Source organism: Podarcis liolepis, assembly GCF_965112155.1.
Source record: "Podarcis liolepis genome assembly, chromosome: 6".
In the NCBI taxonomy this organism is placed as follows: domain Eukaryota; kingdom Metazoa; phylum Chordata; class Lepidosauria; order Squamata; family Lacertidae; genus Podarcis; species Podarcis liolepis.
In genome coordinates this window covers 58,221,760-58,245,083 of record NC_139559.1, presented here as the reverse complement: position 1 = coordinate 58,245,083, position 23,324 = coordinate 58,221,760, and positions in this window count along the sequence as shown.

Sequence of the window (23,324 nt, the reverse complement as noted above, 5' to 3'; positions counted from 1 at the left end):
CTCTCATAATTCCTATCTTGATGATCCTTTTTCAAAATCAATTTGGAAGCATTTCACACTAACAGAAGCTTGCAGCCTTAGCTTCTTAGCGTTTGGGGGGGGGTCAAAAAAATCTTGTAGATATACCACACAGACACTTTACATTTCACATTATTTCTTAAGGGTGTTCCTTTGACCTCCCGCCTTTCATTTTGGCCTCATAACCGCTCTTGCTTAAGTAATATGATTTCCCCTCAGAATATGCTGCTGAAGGCCTGACTGACATCTGTGGGTCGTTCATGAACCCAACAGCCCTGCTGAATAAGCAAAGTGAACAACAGAGGAACACTGGATGGATTAAAATGGAGAGAAAACCAAATAACTTCCCCTGCTGCTGCTGCTTAGACCCTTTTCCTCTTAATTCCTCCAGGACCCCCCAAGGCTGGTGGAAGAAAGAGATCTGGTTGCTTTGTACTGAATATTGACACAGCAAGAGTGTGTTTCTATAAGTGTCTGCATCGCTTGGCTTACCTCAGTGAGTACAGTAAATTAAGCCAAAAAACAAAACTAAAACCCCACCACTGTTGGAAGCACGGGGCGCGGGGGGGGGGGAGACACATGGACAGACACAGGGTTATTACAAGGTGCTCAAGCTGTTTTGAGACATGAGTGCTACCCAAATGCTCCTTCAATGGAGAGGGCCAGTCCAATACATTTTGCTGCCAGAGGCAAACTGAATCATTAATCGTGACACCCAAATCTGCCACCTGAAGCCAGCGCTGCACTCTGTCTACACGTAGGACTGGCCCAGTTCATGTGAGTGGAAACTGAGATCCTATATGGCTTTGTGCATATATTGCGGAAAGATGGTCGAGGAAGGTGGAACAAGAGTGGAGAGCAACAGGAGCCTGAATGAGGGGGTGCAAGTCTTGTTGCCTAGAACCAGGCACCAGGTTTGCAATCTGTGATCTTGGAATGTAAGTTTTGCTCAGCCATTTGGCTAGGTGTGGTGGGTGGGAGGCTACAGAGGAGGCCCATATGCCTCAGGTTGTGGGTTTCTGCAAAGTGAATTCCAAGCCAAAGATCTAAAAGCAATTAAGGACTTGGTGATTTAGCTTCCTGACATGGCCATCAAGGAGCCCTTTCAGGTTAAATACGCTTAACAATGAAAACACATTTAGTAACAGAGAAGGTAAAAAAAGAAAAGAAAATAACTCCTGACTTTTAGAAACACTTAAAAAGAAAAGAATTTCTCTTGAGAGTAAGAGACAAGCCACATGAACAAAGAAGGAAAATTTCTATGCCCACATAGCTGAGGACTAGCAACCACCACCCCCCAAAAGGAAGGATGTAACTATTTAAAAATAAAAATGATTTTATGAGGGGGGGATACAGAACTGAAGAAATTACACTGTTGGCCAGTGGCCAACAAACCCCACCTCCCAAATTCTGTTGTCTAAGGTTGCTCCAATTTTGACTACACATAAGAGAACTGGTTGGGCAACTGGAGACCATTTGAGCTGCGGTCCCCTTCCATGTCTGCCATTTTCCTAACATGAACCTGGAAAACACACCACAACCCAAACCCCGATTCCCTGTCTGCCCTCCAGCTACTTTTATGCTTTGGCTGAGGAAACAGAGATGTGGTTAGGGATCTCTTCCCTCTCTTAGCTAGTTTGACCCTCAGGCACCTCATCCTTAGGCAGAGGCGCCAGCTTCTCCAGACAACTGAGGGGGTCTGAGGCAACATCTTGATGTCAAGCACGTGGTGTTGTGTGTGTGGCCCTCTGAACTTTGAGGCGACCTGGCCCCCTAAAAACGAGTGCCTTGGCTTCCTTGGCAACTTAGAAGACCCTTTTATTGTTCTCTGCTACCACCTACTGACTTGTCAAAGAATTCCACACCTCAGTTTGGAGCTCCATGGATGGAACTCGCAGTGCTTCAGAGAGCAGCCATGAGATAAGAGCGATTTAGGTTGGGGCCATATCAGGCAGAGAGGGGAAGATTCAGTCCTATGCCCATGTGCTGACTCCACAATTTTAAATCGCCTCGGAAGCTACTATAGGTGAGTAAGCAGATGGTCACACTCATGGGCTGGTGCAGATTGATTCACATGCACACATCCCTAACTACAGTCACTCGAGGAGAGTCATAGCTCAACAGGGATTCAGGCCTAAGCCTCTCTGATTGAAATCCTGATCACTATAATTCACTGGCTTTCCACAATATATTTCCCCACTGATCGATGCCAATTTGCAGGTTGTCAGGAAGGGAATTCAGAAAATAAGGAATTCCAGACGGGGCAGTAGAGGCTGTTTGTACATGAGGGCATGCATGGAGATGATCCAGAACCCCGGAATCTTTTTGAAACATTGCACATTTTCAAGATTTATCTTCATGACAATGTGGACTAGAAACTTTCTTATTTATATATAAAAAAGTGGTGATGACAATTACCTGGAATCTGAAACAAATATATTTAACAAATATATTTAAAAAGATATATTAACAAATATATTGTAAAAGATCTCAGACATGTGCCATGTATATTATCAGGGCTATATATTGTATATGGTGTGTAAATAAAATTACTGTGATTCAAAACAAAAAGTGGTAGAAATTGCTTAAATGTAGGAATTCGTTGTTGACTGTTTTATCATCTGCTGTGTTTGTTTTTACCTGCTGCTGGCACAGATCTTGTTGTCATTTTAATTAGTTTTGCAATATTTGCAGTTTCTGCTTGTTGTAATAGTAATAATAATAATAATAATAATTAATAATAATTCATTTAATATTTCCCCAGCCACTCTGGGCAGCTCCCAACCAAATATAATATGGGCTCCTGTGGGAGGAAGGGAAGGGGTGTAAGAACGATTGAACAACTGACTCGTTGCTTTCTGCTAAAGAAAATACAAAGACTCACAAAAAACCAGTTTTAAAATCTTGAAAACTTAACCAAACTTCACTCTCTGGAACAGGCAACTATAGGTTGCTTTAAGGGTTACCTAACATAAACACAGCATAGAAATTAAAGATAGAAAGATATGAGATCAGCTTCTTCTTTCATGGTGATTTAACTTGGATTGCTAAATCCTGGTGTTAAATGGTCTATGGAACAGAACCTCCATAACTCCCTGTAGAGACTTCTCCACAGTCTGGTTCCTCTTCACATCAGCAGATTCTGTTAATCCCTCACCTTCGTTTTCCATTCCCTAGGATTCATCCCATTAGCAATAGTAACACTCTTGTTGCGGAGTGGCGGGTTGTAAACTCTTTGAATTCCTGTTCTCCAGAGCCGGACCTGAGCAGCGGCAGCCATTTTGTGCCTCTCTGTTACTAGGAGGACTCCTTGTTTGTTTTCTCAGATTCCCATCTTTGAAAGCTTATGCAGAATATGGTCTGTAGTGTGTTAAAGCGTGTTAGAAGTAATGATAGAAGTGGCTTGCCAAGTGGAGCAGAGCTACTTTGGCAGCTCTATGGCAGGTGGGTGGTTGCTCATGAGGAGTGAGCCAAGTCAGCATGGAGCAAACACACCAGCAGAACCAATCTTCTGTTCCTGCAGGTGCACCAACCTCCCTGTCACCTCACCCCTCTGCCTCCCAGTCAACAGCAGCGACCACCCTGCCAGGAAGTTAGCAAAGTGGCTTTGCCCTTCCCAGCAAGCTGCTTCTGAGTGAAGCTGAGCCAAAAACTTTGAATATTGACTTTCCAGTCCAATTCATACGGCAGAGGCAGATTTAGGGCAGCACAACCAGTTCCATCGCACGGGACAATGCAGGGCTTCACAACTTTGATGTAGTGCATTGAGTGGAGCGAAAGGCGAGAGGTAGGGGTGCAAAATTTTTGAGACACCAAGGTCTGCTCTGTATATGGGAAGGGCATAAAGGAAGCTAGAACCAGAGGCATTGTGGACGGGGAGTTCAATGAGACATTCAGGCTGTACCTTCCAAGCTAATGTCTAGAAGCATCAATACCACAACTCCTTCTGGCAGCATTGTCACTGTTTTCCTTAGGGTGAGACTGTATAGGACATCTGACATCTGGCAGGGAGAATGCCAGTCAGCACCAGCCAAAAAAAAGCTCTGTCACTGAGGAGTTAAGTCCATCCTCTTGAGCCCTAAAAATCCCCCTCCCCTTATCAAAATGGTTTATTTAATTTCACCACCCAGATGTGCCATGGTTACTAATGACACACTTGGTGTCACGCATTGCAGGGCCTTGAGCTGTATGGCTTATCCTCCCCTCCTGCACCAGCATGTTTTGAATGATCACACTTTGTCCCTTGCCATGGGTCACCCAAGTTATGGTGGCATTGGCAGGATCTTATAACTCTCTTTAGATTAAGCTGCATAGATCAAAGCGTGCCACAAGCGGGCACCAGGAGTGAGCACCAGAAAAGTGCTTTAAAACATAATTCCCATGGGTGGGTGACAGCTGCCAAGAAGGGGTGGTGCAAGAATCACATTTTTGGATTTACTTCTTCAGGATATTTGGGATGTTATCTTGCCAAGAAGTCCCAGCGACGGAAGGGCGCAATGCGTTTTTCAATCAGCTTCATAGGATGAGTAGGCCAAAAGGTTATTTGCTCTAATCTATTAAATAGGGACAAAATGAAATATATATATCTAAAAGGGGAAAGATCTAGTAATAGCTTTTTCTAGGTCTTTTCCTGTGTAGGGTAAACTGGGAACCTCCCAAGAGGACCTGGAAAGGAAATGGGAATGCAAAGTGAATTGCAAACAAACAGCTATTTTTAGTGGCGAGGGGAAGGGGAGATACTTGCAATATTTGACAAACAATACAAGGAAGCTGCAGATACTGACGGCAAGAGAGCGTTGATACCCCTCGTGGCTGACACACCTAGTCTGGACACAAGGGTGCTGGCATGTTCTCACTCAAACTTTTAAGGTTTTGTCTGGTACATAAATTCAGCTACCAGACTGAACCTGCATTGTCACTTCTAGCCTCTTGACTAAAACCACAGGTTAGAATCTGCTTAACTGGGAGGAGGGAAGGGCTGATCTCTCCATTTTAGTTCCTCTCCATTTCTCATTTGTCCAATCTGAAGTTCAGCTCCCCACACTTCTACACCCATTTGTGTTTTTTCTAACGCAGGCTTCCTCAACCTCGGCCCTCCAGATGTTTTGAGACTACAATTCCCAGCATCCCTGACCACTGGTCCTGCTAGCTAGGGATCCTGGGAGTTGTAGGCCAAAAAACATCTGGAGTGCCGAGGTTGAGGAAGCCTGTTCTAACCCAAATCCACCTGCATTTCTTCTAATATACACATTTTATACGCATATTTGCCCAATATACGTATTTTTACAAGCAATTTCCTCTAATCTGGTGCTTTTTTTGCCCATGATTTTCACCCACATGTGAATTTATGCACACTGCCTCCGAGTGCATTGCATTTCTGTATGCGTTGTTTGGGGAAGAACTGCATCACAAAAGTATGAATCTTGAAGGAGGGCTTTGTTTAGCTTTGCATGTTCTTTCAGGAAGTGGAAATGAGACAGATTTACCTTTAAATGCCATCTCTCTCTCTCTCTCTCTCTCTCTCTCTCTCTCTCTCTGTGTGTGTGTGTGTGTGTGTGTGTGTAAATGTAGACAAGGTTACATAGCCTTGATCCCACAGAAGGTGAAGCCCAAACATACTGTCAGTGTTATATATGATATTTGCAATACCTATGACAATTATGTTCTGATATTGTAGAAGTAGCCTCATAGGGAAACCAGCATCTGTGGGGCTGTGGGTTAAACCACAGAGCCTAGGACTTGCTGATCAGAAGGTCGGCGGTTCCAATCCCCGCGACAGGGTGAGCTCCCTTTGTTCGGTCCCTGCTCTTGCCAACCTAGCTGTTCGAAAGCATGCCAGTGCAAGTAGATAAATAGGTACTGCTCCGGCGGGAAGGTAAACGGCATTTCCGTGCGCTGCTCTGGTTCACCAGAAGCGGCTTAGTCATGCTGGCCACATGACCCGGAAGCTGTACGCCGGCTCCCTCAGCCAATAAAGCGAGATGAGCGCCGCAACCCCAGAGTCGGTCATGACTGGACCTAATGGTCAGGGGTCCCTTTACCTTTTTAAAGCACCCCAAGAAGGCCCTCAACACCTCAAAGCTGGCTCACTGCAGTTTGAAGTATGTAAAGTAATACCCATTACCATCTAAACAGGATGGGCGGATAAGATTATTAAATCCAGAGTCTAAAATTGCTTAACTGTACCACAGGTTATTATTAATTAAATGTGATTTACTTCCACATAGGTGTGTGGTTTGGGATTTCTGCTTTGATTGTGCATATTAACTGTTTTATACATTACATGCCTATTTTATTCATTAATCTACTACTTTCAAGTGTTGGAGTGACTGAAGGGGAAATCATTTCCACTTTATGAAGTCATAGTCTGGGGCCCTTTTTCATTACACTTCAGAATAAGTCTTGAAGGAAATAAGCTTTTTTAAAAATAAAAAGTACAAGCAGCATCAAGTTCTCCGGCTCAGGGAATGGTGTGAAGGCGCATAATACTGTTCAGCTCCTGAAACAGAGGTCTAATCCCAGGCGATAGCTGAATGGAAGACCACCTGTAAATCATGTATAAACTACTTGGAGTTCCTTGGAAGAAGAGTGGCCTATGCATCGCATGAGCAGCGCAATCTGAGGCGTGTTTACTTAGAAAGTCCTACTGAGTTCGATGGGAAGAGGTAGCAGACATTCAAACGAGGCCCTTGCGATGCTGTGCAAGCATCACAAGGGCACCATATGGGCCTGCTGGATCAGGCCAGTGGCTGAGCAGGTGCCTCTGGGAAGCCTGCAAGCAGGATGTGAGCACAACAGCACTCTGCCCCTCTGCAATTCCCAGCAGTTGGTATTCAGAGGCATAATGCCTCTGGAAGTGGAGAGCCTGCTGGGAACTATAACAATGGTCGATTCCCCATCTCCAGAAGTGCAAGAAATGGCTGTCACATGGGAGATTTGGGTGACACTCTGTTCATGGGTTTTCAAAATGGAGAACCAGCCACTGATATGCACCATGGAAATACAGGCCATGTATTCAGCTTCAGCTCCCAATGTTCCCATAACTCACCCAAAATGCGCTGTTCATCATCTAGCTAGCCCAAAGGTAGCCAATGTAGTGCCTTCCAGATGTTTTGGGCTGCAACTCCCTTCTACCTTGACCATTGGCCATTCTGCCTAGGCTGATTTGAGTTGCAGTTCCCAACATCTGGAGGGCATCACATCACCCACCTCTGATCTGGCCTGATGAACACTTCTGGAGAACTCAAAAGCTTCCACACTATTTTGTGATACTTTGGTTAGCATAATAAAGGTATTAACTTACCGTAATATGGATCATGGATCATAGTTTCTTTAAAGAGCATGGCCTTGTCCTCCCCCCGCCCCGTATCTGTTAGTTCTTTAAGCACTGTGTGGGTTCTGTTAATAATTCACTGGTGCTCTTGATTCTGAAGAACATTCAGTTACTGGGCAAGGTGCTATATTTAGGGCAGGATGTGTCCAACCTAGATTTATAGTTGCTTCATTTGAACATAATACTTTTACCGTCCAAGTTTACATTGGCAATGCTGTGAATCAACAAAGAGGTAAAAATAAGCAAGTGTTTATTATTTATATTCCCCTATATCAAAACACACACGTGTGCAGCCTCTTCCTATTGAGTCAGTCACCGGAGATGGAAGTTCGCTTCAGAAGTGCAAACAGTAGAAACAATTTCTTTGGACACTAAGAGCTTCCCCCTCTTAAATAAATAAATATTTTGTAAAAGCGACTCAGCAGTTCTAAGGAAGTTCCACCTCCGTTTGCTTTGCTTCCGCAGAAACAAATTGAGGATTAAACAAATGTAGAGACTCTTGTCTTCCAGAAATGCTTTGTGTACATGTACCAATGGAGGAGACCAGGCACACCAACTCTAGGGGAATGAGGTGTCTTCGGACCCCTCAATACAGTCATACCTCAGGTTACAGCCGCTTCAGGTTGCATTTTTTTGGGTTACGCATCCGCCGAAACCCGGAAGTACCAGAACGGGTTACTTCTGGGTTTCAGCGGTCTCGCATGCACAGAAGCGCTGAATCACAACCCACACATGTGCAGACACGCTGCTGCGGGTTGCGAATGCGGCGAGTTGCAAACGTGCATCCCGCAAGGATCACATTCGCAACCCGAACGTCCACTGTATTTGTTGGAAGCAGGCCAGGCCCCTTCAATGTTGAGGCAGCCTGGTGTGTGGTGCGTATGTGTGACATCACACACAACGCAGCTTCAGTGGCTGGCTCCTCCAGACAACACACACGCATTGCCCATATGACACCGCACACCTGCCACACCCCCTCAATCTTGGGGGCAACCTGGCGCTTCTGGAGGAGACCAACACACTGTCAAAACCTGAGGCTGGCCAGAGGCTCTGACTGGAATGAAGACCCAGATTCAGGTCACCATCAGGAAGACTTGGAATGTGATAGAAAAGACACACACATCTGCTAAAACATTAATTGAACAATTCAGTTCTATGTTGGATAACTTGATGAATAATAACACAGTGGAAGGTAGCTTTTTGCACATATAAGTTAACTAGAAAAATAACTTAGGTTGATGCAAGATGCAAACAACAGGGAACATTTGGCAGAACTTTAAGAGGCATATATCCAAAGATGGATGTGAGACACTGCTAAAGAACCCACCCTGTTCTTGTGACTAGAGGTTCCTTTAAACTATTTTGAATGTTGCATTTTAAATTGCGGCCTTAGGGTAAAGGGCAAGTAATGAAATTATAATTCTACAAAAGTGATGAATGGTCAAACTACAGCTGACCCATGAAGTGATACAACTGATTTGGGAGCAATACTGTGGACCTCTTTTTCACATTCACAAAACATAGTTTGGATGGGAAGAACTCCAATATTATCCACTCTTTTTTTGGAAATATGCAGCACTAGCTTGAAGTAGGTCCCAGACTGTTCAGAGACTAAGACTTTCCGTATTTTTGAGCAAACACTGGAGAGCTATACTTAACTTCCTGTCATTTCAGAAAGCACATTTATCTTCACTAATTGCTGGTGAAGGGGAGAATTATCTTGGATGTACGAATGACAAATTGGGGAGGGATGGTGGAAGAGGTTGAGATCAAATTGCTCAAACCTGTAATCCAAATTCTGGAGTCTAAGCCAGGCTTGAAAATTAAAAAAAAGATAGACAATTGTATCTAAAATGTCATGCCATTTAATGCAAGGATAACAAATATTCAGTTCTATTTAATTTTTTTATTTCCTTCTGAGTACCAGTTTGTGTGTCTTCATCTTGTACTATTAAGAACAAAAGAAAAGACCTGCAGGATTAGACCAAAGCCCTAAGTAGTCCAGCATCATGTTTCCCGAGCAGCCAACAGGTTGGGGCATACAGTACTTACGATACAAGTGCTGACCTCATCTTAGGTGAGTCAAGGCCTTGTGCTGGGCTCTGATATTGCTTCAGCTGCAGGCACCTTTAGACTAAGCCCTATCTAGGAGGAGCAGTTCTTTTCAGTGGCAAGCTCCAATTTTACTGAAAGGAGCCTCACCAGTTACAAGGACCCAGTCCACTTCAACAGCAGTGTTTTACTTAGATGGAACAGGGGAACCTGGTTGTACTGAGGCAGCTGTGATGGATGCCTCTGAGCCAGAAGACAGCAGTGCAACTTCCTTAAGCCAAAGGGATACTGCTTACCTTCGGGTTGAGCCGTAGGGAAATCGGGAGTCCATTGTTCAGGCCCAGGGTTCCATCGAAGACTGGTGGAAACTCCTGGCAGATCGATTCAAAATCTGCCCCTGGGGAAATCTGATTAAGCCCTGAAATACCTAAGCCTAACGGCCCGAACCATGCTAGACCTAGAAGACTAGTGAATGTGCCTTCAGTTATAATGAGGTTCAAATTCTTGGTGTGCTTCTTAAACTGGACCTTGAAGGTGCCCATCCCCTTTAGCGGGATTCTTTTTCTCTGGAAGTCCCACAGCACTCCAGGGGCTGGGCAGAGAGGAGGACCACCATTAGGGCAAAGCTCTTTCAGAGTTAGCAGATATTATGGAGTAGGATAAGCTGGTATCCAACTCCATAGTGCACGGGGTTCCCTCTATCTTGAGATGTACCCTAAGCTTATTGGGCCCCAGGGACAGAAGCTGGTTGTACAGACTATGCGTACTGGCGGACTACCTTTGGTAGTACGGACCATGCCTCCAGCCTGCCCAGCATTCTCCTAAAGAGAAGAAGCCTAGCATGGAAGACTTGTGTATAGTATGCAGATCTGAAAGGGCCACAAAGGGTAAACCACCCAAAACTATGCTGAATAGTTTGCTAAAACAGTCATAGCAGATACAGCTGTTGTTAAGTAACTCAGAGAAGGTTTGGGAACCTCCAAGCTTCCAAGAGGTCCAAAGTTTAACCTCAGAGGATGTAGAGAGGGCATTCCCTCTCCATCCCAGAGCCAGCCTAGTGTCCATTATCTATTTTCTTGGGCAAACCATTTACAGGTGGCCTCTTCTGCAGCAACATATAGCTGGCTTCTCAGAGGGGGCTGATGAATGATGCCTCCAGGAAGCTGAAGATTCAGCTCTGAAATGTCATCATGTCTAGGGCTGCCAAATTAGAAATGTCCGAAAAAATATGCTGCAGTTAAAAGAATAAGCATTATTTCTGTTCAGTGTTTGTGTGAAGCAGGGAAATGATCTAATAAGGGGCATCCAGCAATCCTTCCGCCTACTAGTCACAGCCCTGGATCTTGCACTGTTTGTGTCTGGAGAAAAATGTGTGTGTTTTAAAAAGTACCCTTGTTTTGACAGAATGTCCAGCAGTAACTCCAGGCCTTGCATAAATGATGTGTTAAAACTGCAGAAGACCACAATAATAAATGTCTAAATAACCATCTGCTTTGCTGGCAATGTGGATTTGCAGGCTTCACACAGTCCATGGCTGGTTTGGGGCACAGAACTTGCAGGCAAAACTGTTCTCTTCAACCCTCACATGTGAGCAACTCTGTTTTGGGGCTCCTGCCCTGAATTTCATGACACTCTTGCTGCTGTGAGAAAATGCCCCCAAGAATTAAAGTTGAGTATTTTGCTCAGATGCCACCGAGTGATAGCTGTTGGGACACTTTTTTTAATAATAATAAAAAAAGCATGGAATGCCTCGTACGGCTTTTACTACAAAGTATGTGTGTGTAAAGCAACAAACACTCATGCACAACCCATGAGTCATCCCCGAGCTGCCACACAATGCTGAAATCTCCAGGAAGCAAATGTTCTTTATGCATATTTTGTTAACCGCTCAGTGCGTTACATAAACTCCCAATGGGTACAACCATCGCAAAGGGTTTTGAAAGGACATATTTATTGCAGCTTGTAATACTGGCATTTTAACCATCTGACAGCTGCTGCAGACAAATATGCAGGGGGGGAGCAGCAGCAATTCAAAACTGATGTTACAGAGACTGTACTCAGTGGAATTATGGAAAACTAGAAAAAGAGAGTGTGGAGGGATCTATATCTAATATTTTGTGTGTGCTGCTTGGTATTCAGTCTGTGTTTCTAAGTACTTTAACCCATATTCATCCAGCTGGTAAAGTGGCTAGGATGTACTAACATTTTCTAACAATACAAGGGTCATTCTCACTAAGTACTGGGCAACTGTGCTAGTTTTGATGAATTTGTGCTTCTAAATGCTCATTCAGCGACTTAAATTGCCCACATCACTGTACAGTGCCCCCAAGTATACCCATAAGAGAAGTCCTTCACCTGTTCTTGTTATTTTAAGAACAGTTTATCAAGGAAAAATAAGCAACGATACAATAAGAGCACGTACACCTTGACATTTGGTTACAGCAAAAGTAAGAGCAAAACAAGTAGACATCAGAAAATCTCTCGCAAATATAGCATACATAACAAATAAAGACGTCCTCTAGTTCTGAAACACTTCAGACCATGTTCTTTCTCTGCCCCCATATTTCTGGGTCTGGGGAGGCATGAATGTCCTCTGTGGTCTTCAATGCTGGGATAGTACAAGAGCTCTCCATGGATAATATGGAACCATAGAGTTGGAAGGAGGCTTGTAAGCACCCAGTTCAACCCCCTGCTTAATGCAGGAAATCCAGAGCTATAACATCCAGCTGATGGCTGACCAGTCTCAGCTAGGAGATCTTCAGTGAGGTCTCCACCACACCTCTCAGTAATTGGTAATTGGTTCCGTTGCTGAGTGTCCTAAAGTTCAGCTTTAAGTTCTACCTTCAGCTAAAGTTCTACCTTCTTGTAACTTTTATCTCAGTGGATCTAATACCTTGCGCTGCAGGATAGATATTCTCTTGCTGTGGAATTTGGAACTATGACAGAGGGGTGAAGTTTGGAGAAGCCCTGGAGGGAGAAGGACCCATCCCATGAGTATCCAGGGTTAGCACATGAAGTTATGGATTCTGCAGGAAGTTTGACTCATGAAGGGCTGCACTCTCCATTGTCTCTACAATTGTTCAGCTTTCGCTATGCATGGAGAAAGCCATTGACAGTTTTACAAAGAACAAGGTTTATAAATGTGATGATAATGGTGTAAAGAAGAATGGAACTCTAACATCATAGAATAGTTGAGTCGGAAGGAACCACGAGGGTCATCTAGTCTAGTCCAACCCTTGTAATGCAATAATATTCTGCCCAACCTGGGGCTCAAACTCAAAACCCTGAGATTTCGTGCTCTACCAATTGAGCTGTCCCAGGTCACTTCAGTGCTAGCACTTACATCTAGCAGTTCTAGATTGCAATACATGTTTGTGTAGATGGTGACATTAGATAGTTCAGATGCTGGGCATCACAGAACTTTTTTCTATCAGGGCAGAGCAATGAGTTTCCTACTGCTGTTTTGCTCCTGTTTAAGAGAGACAATTAAGTTCATATCTTGCTTCCTGTTGTCTTTGTCCATGGAGACAGCATCTTAAAAAGCAGAGACATCACCTTGCCAACAAAGGTCCGTATAGTTAAAGCTATGGTTTTCCCAGTAGTGATGTATGGAAGTGAGAGCTGGACCATAAAGAAGGCTGATCGCTGAAGAATTGATGCTTTTGAATTCTGGTGCTGGAGGAGACTCTTGAGAGTCCCATGGACTGCAAGAAGATCAAACCCATCCATTCTTAAGGAAATCAGCTCACTGGAAGGACAGATCCTGAAGCTGAGACTCCAGTACTTTGGCCACCTCATGAGAAGAGAAGACTCCCTGGAAAAGACCCTGATGTTGGGAAAGATGGAGAGCACACGGAGAAGGGGACGACAGAGGACGAGTTGGTTGCATAGTGTTCTCAAAGCTACCAATATGAGTCTGACCAAACTGCGGGAGGCAGTGGAAGGCAGTGGAAGCCTGACGTGCTTTGGTCCATGGGGTCATGAAGAGTCGGACACGACTAAATGACTAAACAACAACAACAATAACATCTTGCTTCCTGATGGCTGTGTCCTATAGAACTTCCACTGGTGAAGTAGTTTGACTCTGAATATCAGCTAATGGAAATCACAAGCGAGGGGAATGCTGTTTGGCTTCCCAGCTTCCCAGGGGTATCTGGTTGGCTGCTGTGAGAACAGGATGCTAAACTAAAGGAGTCTTTGGCTTGATCCAAGAAGGCTTTTCTTGGGTTTGTGATGGTGCTGTACATTTAATGCAGTAGGAGGTGAGGCAGTTGTCGATTCTCCCAACCATTCCTATTTCTTCCCTGCTATCTGACCTCCCCTATAATTAAGTCAAGGGCAGTTGTGGCATACACAGCACCTGGGGATGGGAGAAGGAAAAAAATGGGCAATAAGGCCAGAAGAGAAATTGGCTAGGGGCCAGAAATTGGTGGCCCTTGCTGCCCTGAAGAATGTAAAAAATAAAAATAAATAAAAACAGTGCAGGTTTCTGGTCTGCAACCTGGCAACCTTAAATTTAAATCAACTGCAGATCTTATCCAGATCCCCCCCCCCAATCTGTAGCATTTAAGCCAGAATTTGGTTCTGCATCATCCACAGAAATATCTTGCACATGTTTACAATAGCTTTCGTCTATAAACTACCAACTCCTTTCTGACATTTGAAGCCATAATTTCACTTGGGGCAAATCACTGAAATGCTGGGAAGAGGGACTGGACTGCAGAGCTTGCCAGGACATCTGTGATGAGGTGGAGAGTGGGGCATTTGCAGAGTTATTTTATAACCCTTTAGAGAGGGGGGGAGGGGGAGATGCAGTTTTATCGGTAATGCTATGTTACGGTACCTCTCAGCAACCTGTGGAGAATAAAGTATGTTGCACAAGATGTCTTACTGTTCCCAGCTGAGGTTGCCAACTGTCACTATTTCTGCTGACTCAGTTAAAAGAAAACACACAGATGCTTTCCTCGGGATAATCTCATTTGCAAACAGAAGAAGCATTTGGTAAGAGAAGACATTCCCTTTTTGTTTTCTGGATAGGGTGCTGCCCTGTCTTGGACTGTTTCACATGAGATTTGGTGATAAAGGAATGCTTCTTCTGTGTATGAAACCTGCAGGTAATCCACTGCATGTGATGGAAGGGAAAGCATATATCCCGTCAATTTAGGCACCTCATCGTATGGAATCAAATCACAGCACACACAAAAAGCACATGTGCATCCATCACACATGACAAACTGCATGTCAGAAACCACCGTTTCTCACACGTAAGCAGCTTCTCTTTGGGGAAATCTGCTTCTGTGAAGCAGTCTGAATATGGTGTCTTTATGCTGGTGCAGCATTTATAAGGAACTTTATAAATGAGTAGATGAAAAATGGCATCATTTCTTAACGAAACTGCCATAAAGCTTCACAAACTAGTTGGGATTGGTGTAGGATAATCATAAACGAGAGGTGTGGGATTTCATGTTTGAGCATGCCTCTATATTAAATAATAATAATAAAAACAGAAACAGAATCTCCTCGCACTTAGAACTCTGGTGTGGGTACAGGTGTATGGCAGAACTCATCTGCAGTGTTAGGTCTACATAAACCCATATCATCAGTAAGGTTTGGGGCCTTTTTCCACATCAGCTGCATTCTGTGTCACTCTAGTGACTTTTTGGGGAAGCAATCACTTGGGTCAAGCGACTGGCAAGGTTATTTCCCTTGCTAATGTCACCCTCCCCTAGAGACTCCTGTAAGCCAAAGAAGGGGGTAGGCCTCCCAACTTACTATTTTGGAGTAATTGTTCTATGACAAACCAGACCTTTTTTTCTGTCAAAAATCTTCCCTGCTTCTTTGCCGTTTTCCTTCTGTTCTTAATAAACTCATTTTCCTATGTTGCATTATTATTATTATTTAACCCAGCATAAATACACAATAAACCCTGAGGTAATTTTCCTAAAACATTTTCTTCTGAAACTTTTTTTTCCCCTAAAGACCATGTATGAACTTCAGTCATTTGGAAATGGGTTTTGAAACCAGACACTGGAAAAGTTAAAGAAGTGAGTGCTGATAAATACTTCCATATGATTTATTTTATATAATATTTTTCCTCTTTAAAATAAACTTCTGAGTATAGAAAAATTCTTTGCAGGGGAACCCAAGAAACATGTTGAAGCTTCATAGAATTTTTAGGGGCACACACTGATTCAAAGAGAATAACCGCCCCAGAATGGATGGACACCATAAAGCAGATTATAGACAGGGTATAGTCTTTCCTCAACCGAAAATAATACACCATTCTTGGAGAATAAACTAGCAAGAATTTTACCAGAAAAAAAGAAACCTGTCAAGGCAGGTTAATAAATAGTTTTATTTTTCCATAAGCATGTTAAACATTCCCCTTAAATTTCAGAACAATCACCATTCTATGATGCTGCAAATCTTTCAAGACCCTTTTAACATTGTAGATTGTATTAACTTTCCCTGCATTAAAGTCTTTCACAGATCTTCTAGTGAGACCTCCCTGCCTTTAATTTGCCACACGCACAACTAGACTTAGTAGCATGGGATACCCAGGCAGTTTCAACTTCCCACTGATGAAGATCCTTTCATAAATATGAAGGCCTGAAATTTATAACACCCCATGTTTCAAAGGCAATAATATGCATATGGCTGTTTAGGAGTTATCAAAGCACATATATTAACACAACAATCATTACAATAACCCTGTAAGATGGAACAGTGTCCTTAAATTGCAGACAGCGGTAGGTGTATGCATTCATTCCACAATGAATGAACAGTCTTGTTTGTTTGTTTGTTTGTTTGTTAGTTTGTCTCCCAGAATGCCCCAATGTTGTGGTAATTACAAGGCATTCTGGAAGAAATAGGGCAGCCACTGGGGAAAGAGCACCATTTTTGTGGCAGCTACCATTTTGAACCCACAGTTCCTAGAACAATTCAATCTCTGGGACATGCGGGGGGGGGACCCAAGAGAGCCATCAAAGTTAGTTTTGCTGCCACTAGCACTACAGACAAAGGTCAAAAATAATTGTAGGGGACAGAATGAGAACAAAAACCGAATGGGATGTAAAGGATCAAATATGATGGTTGTGAACAGATAATGAAACTAATGAGGATTTCAATAACAAAAAATAAAAAAGGAGTACTAAGTACTGAGAACTTGCTGAAAGCCACCTGCTGAGTTTATGGGTAGGGTGAAAAGTGAACAAGGGGCTTTCTGGTTTATAGCTCAGTCTCTTAACACCTTGCGTAGTTTTGTGGAACTCTATAGCATGCTTAACATTTCTAACAGTTACTGCGCAAGATATATTCATAAGGTCCTTAGGGGAATGACAGCGTAGTGAATGCTCTATGTTAATATGATTACATGATGGGTTGTTTCTGTTAAGGGTGGAACAGAATACCACCCTTCTAGCCAAAGTTAAGTGTCTCTAATCCCCGCTGATTTCATGGGAGGATTATGCATGTGCTTGACTCTCCCTCAGAAACCAAAGAGGCTTAAAAGAGCTGTATGGTGACACTTCTGCTTAAAAATGACCTCAGATACTCAGTATAATTGCCTACCAATGGAGACTCAGTAGACTTTATCTTTATCCTCTTCAGGCTGTACCTAAAGATTAACTGACATTGCAAGTTGCTGGTCAGTTTCATTAGGATGGGATTTTAAACAATATTGTGGTTCAGCCTGAAGGAGATAAAGGGCTGAGCTTATTTTTTTAAAAAAATAATAATTTGAGAAATCCTATGATAATTTTTGGAGGGTACTCCCCTCAAACATGGAAAACCACACTTATTCTTCTCTACCACTTTTGCCTCCTTTTCCTTTAGACTTTCTTGTTCACAAGCTCCATACATGGTCTGAAACATCCGTAGCTCTCTGTTTCCTATTTGATTATCTTCTGTCACATCAACAGCTGGCACGTCCACAAATTCCCACTACTTGAAGGCACTACAGGACAAGGTTAATTGCAAATCAGATCTTCCACTCTGGAAGAACATACCCACTGGTTTGTTTATTCCTTACTAAACTCTTTCCCAGAAAACAGGGTGGGCTTTATCTCTCTGGTTTATAAAATAATATGTCTGAAATAGGCAAACTAATGGAGCCCTAGTTCCTCCCACCACCACCCATCTACACAGAATACATCAGGACACAGCGTACAACCTCTGGTCCAGTGGCCCTTGAGTTGTGTCATTATAAGGGTGGACAAACTTGTCCATTTCAATTTCTCCCAGTTTCTCATTTTTCCAGTTGTAACTTCAGTTCACCACATTTCCACAACCGTTTGTGAATTTGTTTAAGTCCTTGTGTAAATTCAAGAGCATTATAGTGTGTCTTTCTCATAATAAACCCATTTGTATGCAATGTTACCTAAAACTCACATCTTGGTGAGCATTTTCCCATAATGTAATGTACATTTGTAAACCATTTCCATCAATATATGCATTCTTACACACATTTTTGGGTTGAAACAAAATAAAAAAATTCCTTCCAGTAGCACCTTACAGACCAACTAAGTTAGTTATTGGTATGAGCTTTCGTGTGCATGCACACTTCTTCAATGCATGCATACGAAAGCTCATACCAATAACTAACTTAGTTGGTCTCTAAGGTGCTACTGGAAGGAATTTTTTAATTATTTTATTTTATTTTATTTTATTTTTTGTTTCAACTACAGCAGACCAGCACGGCTACCTACCTGTAACATTTTTGGGTTGGAGAACTGCATTGCAAAATTCAGAGAAGTGTAAGTTCTGAAGGATGTCTGCATCAGTTTGAATGCTGTTGAGGGAAGTACAAATTAGGTAGGTTCACATTAAAATGCAAATGGAACTAAATTTATCCCTCTACCTTTATCCTTCAAATCCATTCGATCTGGATCCTAGCACACTCCCAATTTTATCAACAGAAGTGATTAATTAAATCATTGAAATATTTCTAGCCTGCCTTTCAATATGGATTCTCAAGCTAACCACCCACCCTCCCCAAAGCCCCTCCCACATCCATTGCATGACAAGATACTTTTATTACAACAGGAGCTATTTTAATGTTTAGAACAAAACTGCATTCTTGATGGGAGTGTTGTTGTTTGCAGAGTAGGGGTGAAGAAACGGTGGCCCTCCAGACATTGTTGGACTACAACTCCCATCAGTCCCAGCAAGCCTGGTCAATGGTTGGGATGGAGGGAGTTAAATCAGGAGGCCTGCTGTGAAGGATCTAGGCCAGGAATAGATAACCCACAGTTCAGGGACCTAATGATGCCGTCCAAGCAAATGTTTGTTCTCCGCCCACCAAAAACCAATCACATTTAGGAGTGGCAGCAAAAAAATATATATAGCAAAAAAGGAAATGTAACATTGAGGTGGGCAGAAAGGTTTAAGCGCACCACATAAAAAGGTAAAGGTATAGGGACCCCTGGCGATTAGGTCCAGTCATGACCGACTCTGCGGTTGTGGCGCTCATCTCACTTTATTGGCCAAGGGAGCCGGCGTACAGCTTCTGGGTCATGTGGCCAGCATGACTAAGCCGCTTCTGGCGAACCAGAGCAGCGCATGGAAACGCCGTTTACCTTCCTGCCGGAGCGGTACCTATTTATCTACTTGCACTTTGACGTGCTTTCGAACTGCTAGGTTGGCAGGAGCAGGGACCGAGCAATGGGAGCTCACCCCGTCGTGGGGATTTGAACCGCCAACCTTCTGATCGGCAAGTCCTAGGCTCTGTGGTTTAACCCACAGCACCACCCACATCCCTAAGCCCACCGCATAGCCCAATGCAAATTCCCCCCCCCCTTCACAGTCACCAGATCAAACATTAATTGAGCAGGGGTGGGCAATAACTCTCCGCATCAGGTGATCTGTGTATGCACATGAGACAGTGTGGAGTGGCCACACCTACCACTGGGATGTGGCCTCTGGAAGGTTGGTGAAGGGTAAATGTGGCCCTTAGGGGAAAAAAGCTAGCCACTTCTAGGCCCACTGTGGGATTCCATACTCAGGGCCAGTCTTTGGTAATTTTTCATAATATGGCGCCCTGTGCGAGGCCGAAATTTGGTGCCCCCCAAAATGAAATCTTCTGCATTATGGATCTTCTCAATCTTTGCCCCTCAACTCAGCACCCTGTGCGAAGGAATCACCTCCACTACCCTAAAAAGCTCCACTGGGAAGGTCTGTTTGCGTAGTGAGCGGAAGCCCTGTGTTCCCGTTTAGGAGTTTGAGGGTCTCCATCAAGGCTGTGAAAGAAGATAGTTTTCCTTGAAGAGACAAAGCATGCAGACACAGACTGGGTGTATTTGTTTTAAGCATGCCACAGTGCAAAATCGAGTATCATCTGTCACCAGTGGGTAAAACTGTACCCGCTGTTATCTTTAGAAAATTTAAATAAGTCTTGTTTTGATTTGCAGCTGGAAGAGTTTGTTCAAGAATCTTAATTACAAGGAAAATGATTTGCAGGGCATATTTACATTATTCTGCAGCATAAAGGGGAGGGGTGTGCAATGCACTTATCCAACGTCTCAATGAGATTTTGATGCTCTTGAGGTCTCTCTCTTTTTATCCCAGTGGCCTGTTTGTAGAAACAGCACCGAATGCCGTTTGTGCAAAGGATTTGAGGAGACTTTTCCGATGGAATAAGCATAAAGTCATGCATCAAAGCCTGCCAGCCACAAAACAGTTAATGCAAAGAAAAACACCACAAGTCGTGCTCTTCTCAAAGGGATATTTATTTAGTTTTAAAGAACTTCTTCATGCAAAGAAAATGAAAGCTGGAAGCAGAAAAGAAACATCTGCCTTCTACAAAGTTATGAGAAACTAGGTTTCACATTCCTAACCCTTCCTTTTTCCTTTTGGCTCCAAATCAAGTACTTTTAAAAGAAGGTAACATAACATACACACATCTGGATAACTGGACAAACTTCTCATATATATATATATATATATATATATATATATATATATATATACACACACACACACACACACACACACACACATATATATATATATATTCACGTTGTAAAACAAAAACATAAATTGAAGCAACCAAATGGGGCGGGAGAGAAATAGCATATTCACTTCTTACCTGGGGGGGGGAGCACATTCTTTCGTGGAATGTTTCTCTGAATCAACTCCCATTACAGTGTAGAAAGTGTTTGGCATTCCCCTTAGTGTTGGAATTCAGGATACACACTTTCCATTCCAATAGCATTAGACCCCGAACAAGCTAAAGTTGGTTGTTCCATGCATTAAGCCCTTTTGATACACAGGACCAGTCACATGGGAGTTCCTGCTCTTGGTGTGAACCCACACTGCTGCAGGGAAGCCTTGGTAAATTAACTGATCAGGTGCTCACAGATTATCATAGAGTTGGAAGGGACCACAAGGCTCATCAAACCCCCTGCAATTCAGGAATCTTTTGTCCAACATGAGGCTCAAACTCACAACCCTGATATCAAGAGTCTTGTGGATCACGTGGGCCTTTCCCTATGAAGCACCACCTCACTACACAGGAGGGTGCTGACTACATAATTTAAAAGACCCATGTGATTGACTTTACCCATGCAATTGCAATATATACACATATTTCCTTGCAGGATTGTTGCTGGTGTGTGAGAGAGAGGAGGAGAGAGAGAGAGATGCCCTAACCCTTCTGATGAGGAATGACCCAGGCATACTGAGAGTCCCCCAGACACCAGCACTGAAGTCCGTGGTATACCAGGGGGCACTCCACTGGCCTACCTCCAGAGGATGCCCTGGAAGGACCCTTTGGGTAGATTCCTGACCCACCTCTGACAGAGGTCGTCATCCTCCTGCCCTCAAGAGCATCAGCACCAGAAGGTCCAAGTCCAGAGTGCATGTCTGAGAGCCCAATGACACTGCATGTCTCTTGACTAAAGGACTCCTTGTGAATATTAACACCCCCTCAATAGTAAAAGACATATGCTGCATACTCTGGGCTATCAGCTGGATTTTGCCAGTTGCCAGAAGCAATGCATGTCATTCAGCTCCTTTCTCTGAACCAGACTCCTTGCCTTGGCCTCTTCAGGACCACTTTAGTTGGCGACCTCCTGGCTCCTGTTTACTGATGCTGTCCCCAGATTATGTTTGGACTCAGATTGGAGCTAATGTAGTTGAGGACCAGAGGATACTTCATATCTTCCTTTCTAACACAGAGCAAGAGAGCCTAAACATCAGGGAGGCAGATCCAGTGTCAAATACTTCCTTATAGCCACCAACAACACATCCATGGCCCAAAGGACCAAAAAGGAGAGTGTTGGGGGTGGAGGATGTCAAGGGATGGCCAGGAACAGACTTGAACCTGAAGGACTCAAAGACTTCTTAGCCACCCAACATTCTCTCAAGCACAGGGAAAATATTCACTGGCTCAATAATTTGTCAAGGACGTTGTCCAGTTACGAGTGCATAGGCCATACCATAAATCAGGAGGCAACAACATACCGATTGTTCACACAAATCCACAAATATTTTTAGTTACCAGCTCATAAAGGCAGAAAGAAGCAGAGAGTAAGCATACAGGACGGAGCAAATGTTTGATTGCTTGTTTGTTGTGATAAAAGGGACAAGAAGATATTTCCAGTATGTTCTCCCATTTTCAATCTTCTTTCCAAGCATGTGTATATATGATGGGGATATATGTATGTGTGAAAAAGTTTTTCATTTTGGTTTCTTCTTTCATTTTCTGCCTCCCTGTGGGCAGTTATATCCCCCCCCCCTTGCTTGAGGCAGATACCTGTTCATGGCAACCAGGTCATTCAAACTGTTGGTTATGATGACATTTAGAAGGTTTGCTGTGATGCATAAAATGGCAGGTATAAAAAAACCTGGGTCCTCAGGTCTGCTGCTTGCAGCCTTAAGAAGAAAAGTGTGCCGCATATGCGATCAATCATTCAATTCAAGAGGTAGTTAAAAAGCCATCTGTAAAAGGACCCAATATCAAGGAGAGAGGGTTTTCAGTAATTCCTGCTTAATCATAAACTTATTATACTTACATACAATAACTACATCACCATTAGTACTACAAATATATTTAAGTTAATATTAAAAGCACTAGAGCTAGAGACTGGGCATGCAGCTTGAGGACCAGAACCAAGGCAGCATATAATCAATATTTAGGAATAGGATATGCCACTTGAATGCTCCAAAGGTCTGCTCGCTGATCTTTCACTTGTTGGGCAGATGGGTGTCACATTATGCAAGGGAAACATTGCTTTCTTGTAGACTACGTGGCAACAAGACAGAGCTTCCTATCGTAACATTAACTGGACTAAGTTAACTAAAGGGATGAGACAGAGGAGCCATCAAGAAATTACATCACTGAACATTGTCCAATTAGGCACAATGGGCTGGAGAAGAGTGGGAAACAGAGCGGACTGGGGACTAAGGAGAAGTGAAGGAACTGCCTGGTAGGGAGAGGAACTGAAACAAGACAAGGTATGGGGACTGTGCTGCCTATAGGAAGCACTTTGTTCCACAGTGGACACCATTTCAGAGTATACTATGGGGAAGGGAGCAAGCTTCAAAAACCCACTTCTGGATATATTCAAGACTGCATTAGAGCATTGTGCTCGAAGAGCATTTGTTGTGGTTACTTCTACATATTATATAATAAACAAATATATGAGTGCTCCTCAAGAAACATCAAATGTGGCCTGAAAACAGTGAATATTGTCCAACCTGTCTTCCAACAACCTAAACACACATCCAGTCTAACCAAATTGTTAGGAATTTGCTAACTTTTATTTCATTTCAGTTTTCATAGGGTCTCACACTATTTCCTCTAAGCTCTCTCACATTTTCTCTCTGCCCCAGGTTCACCTCAGTATAGTCTTTGAAGATACAGTGCTCTCCACTTCTCATGTCTTTCTGAATCCTGGCCCCTAGTTATTCTCTCAAAAATACC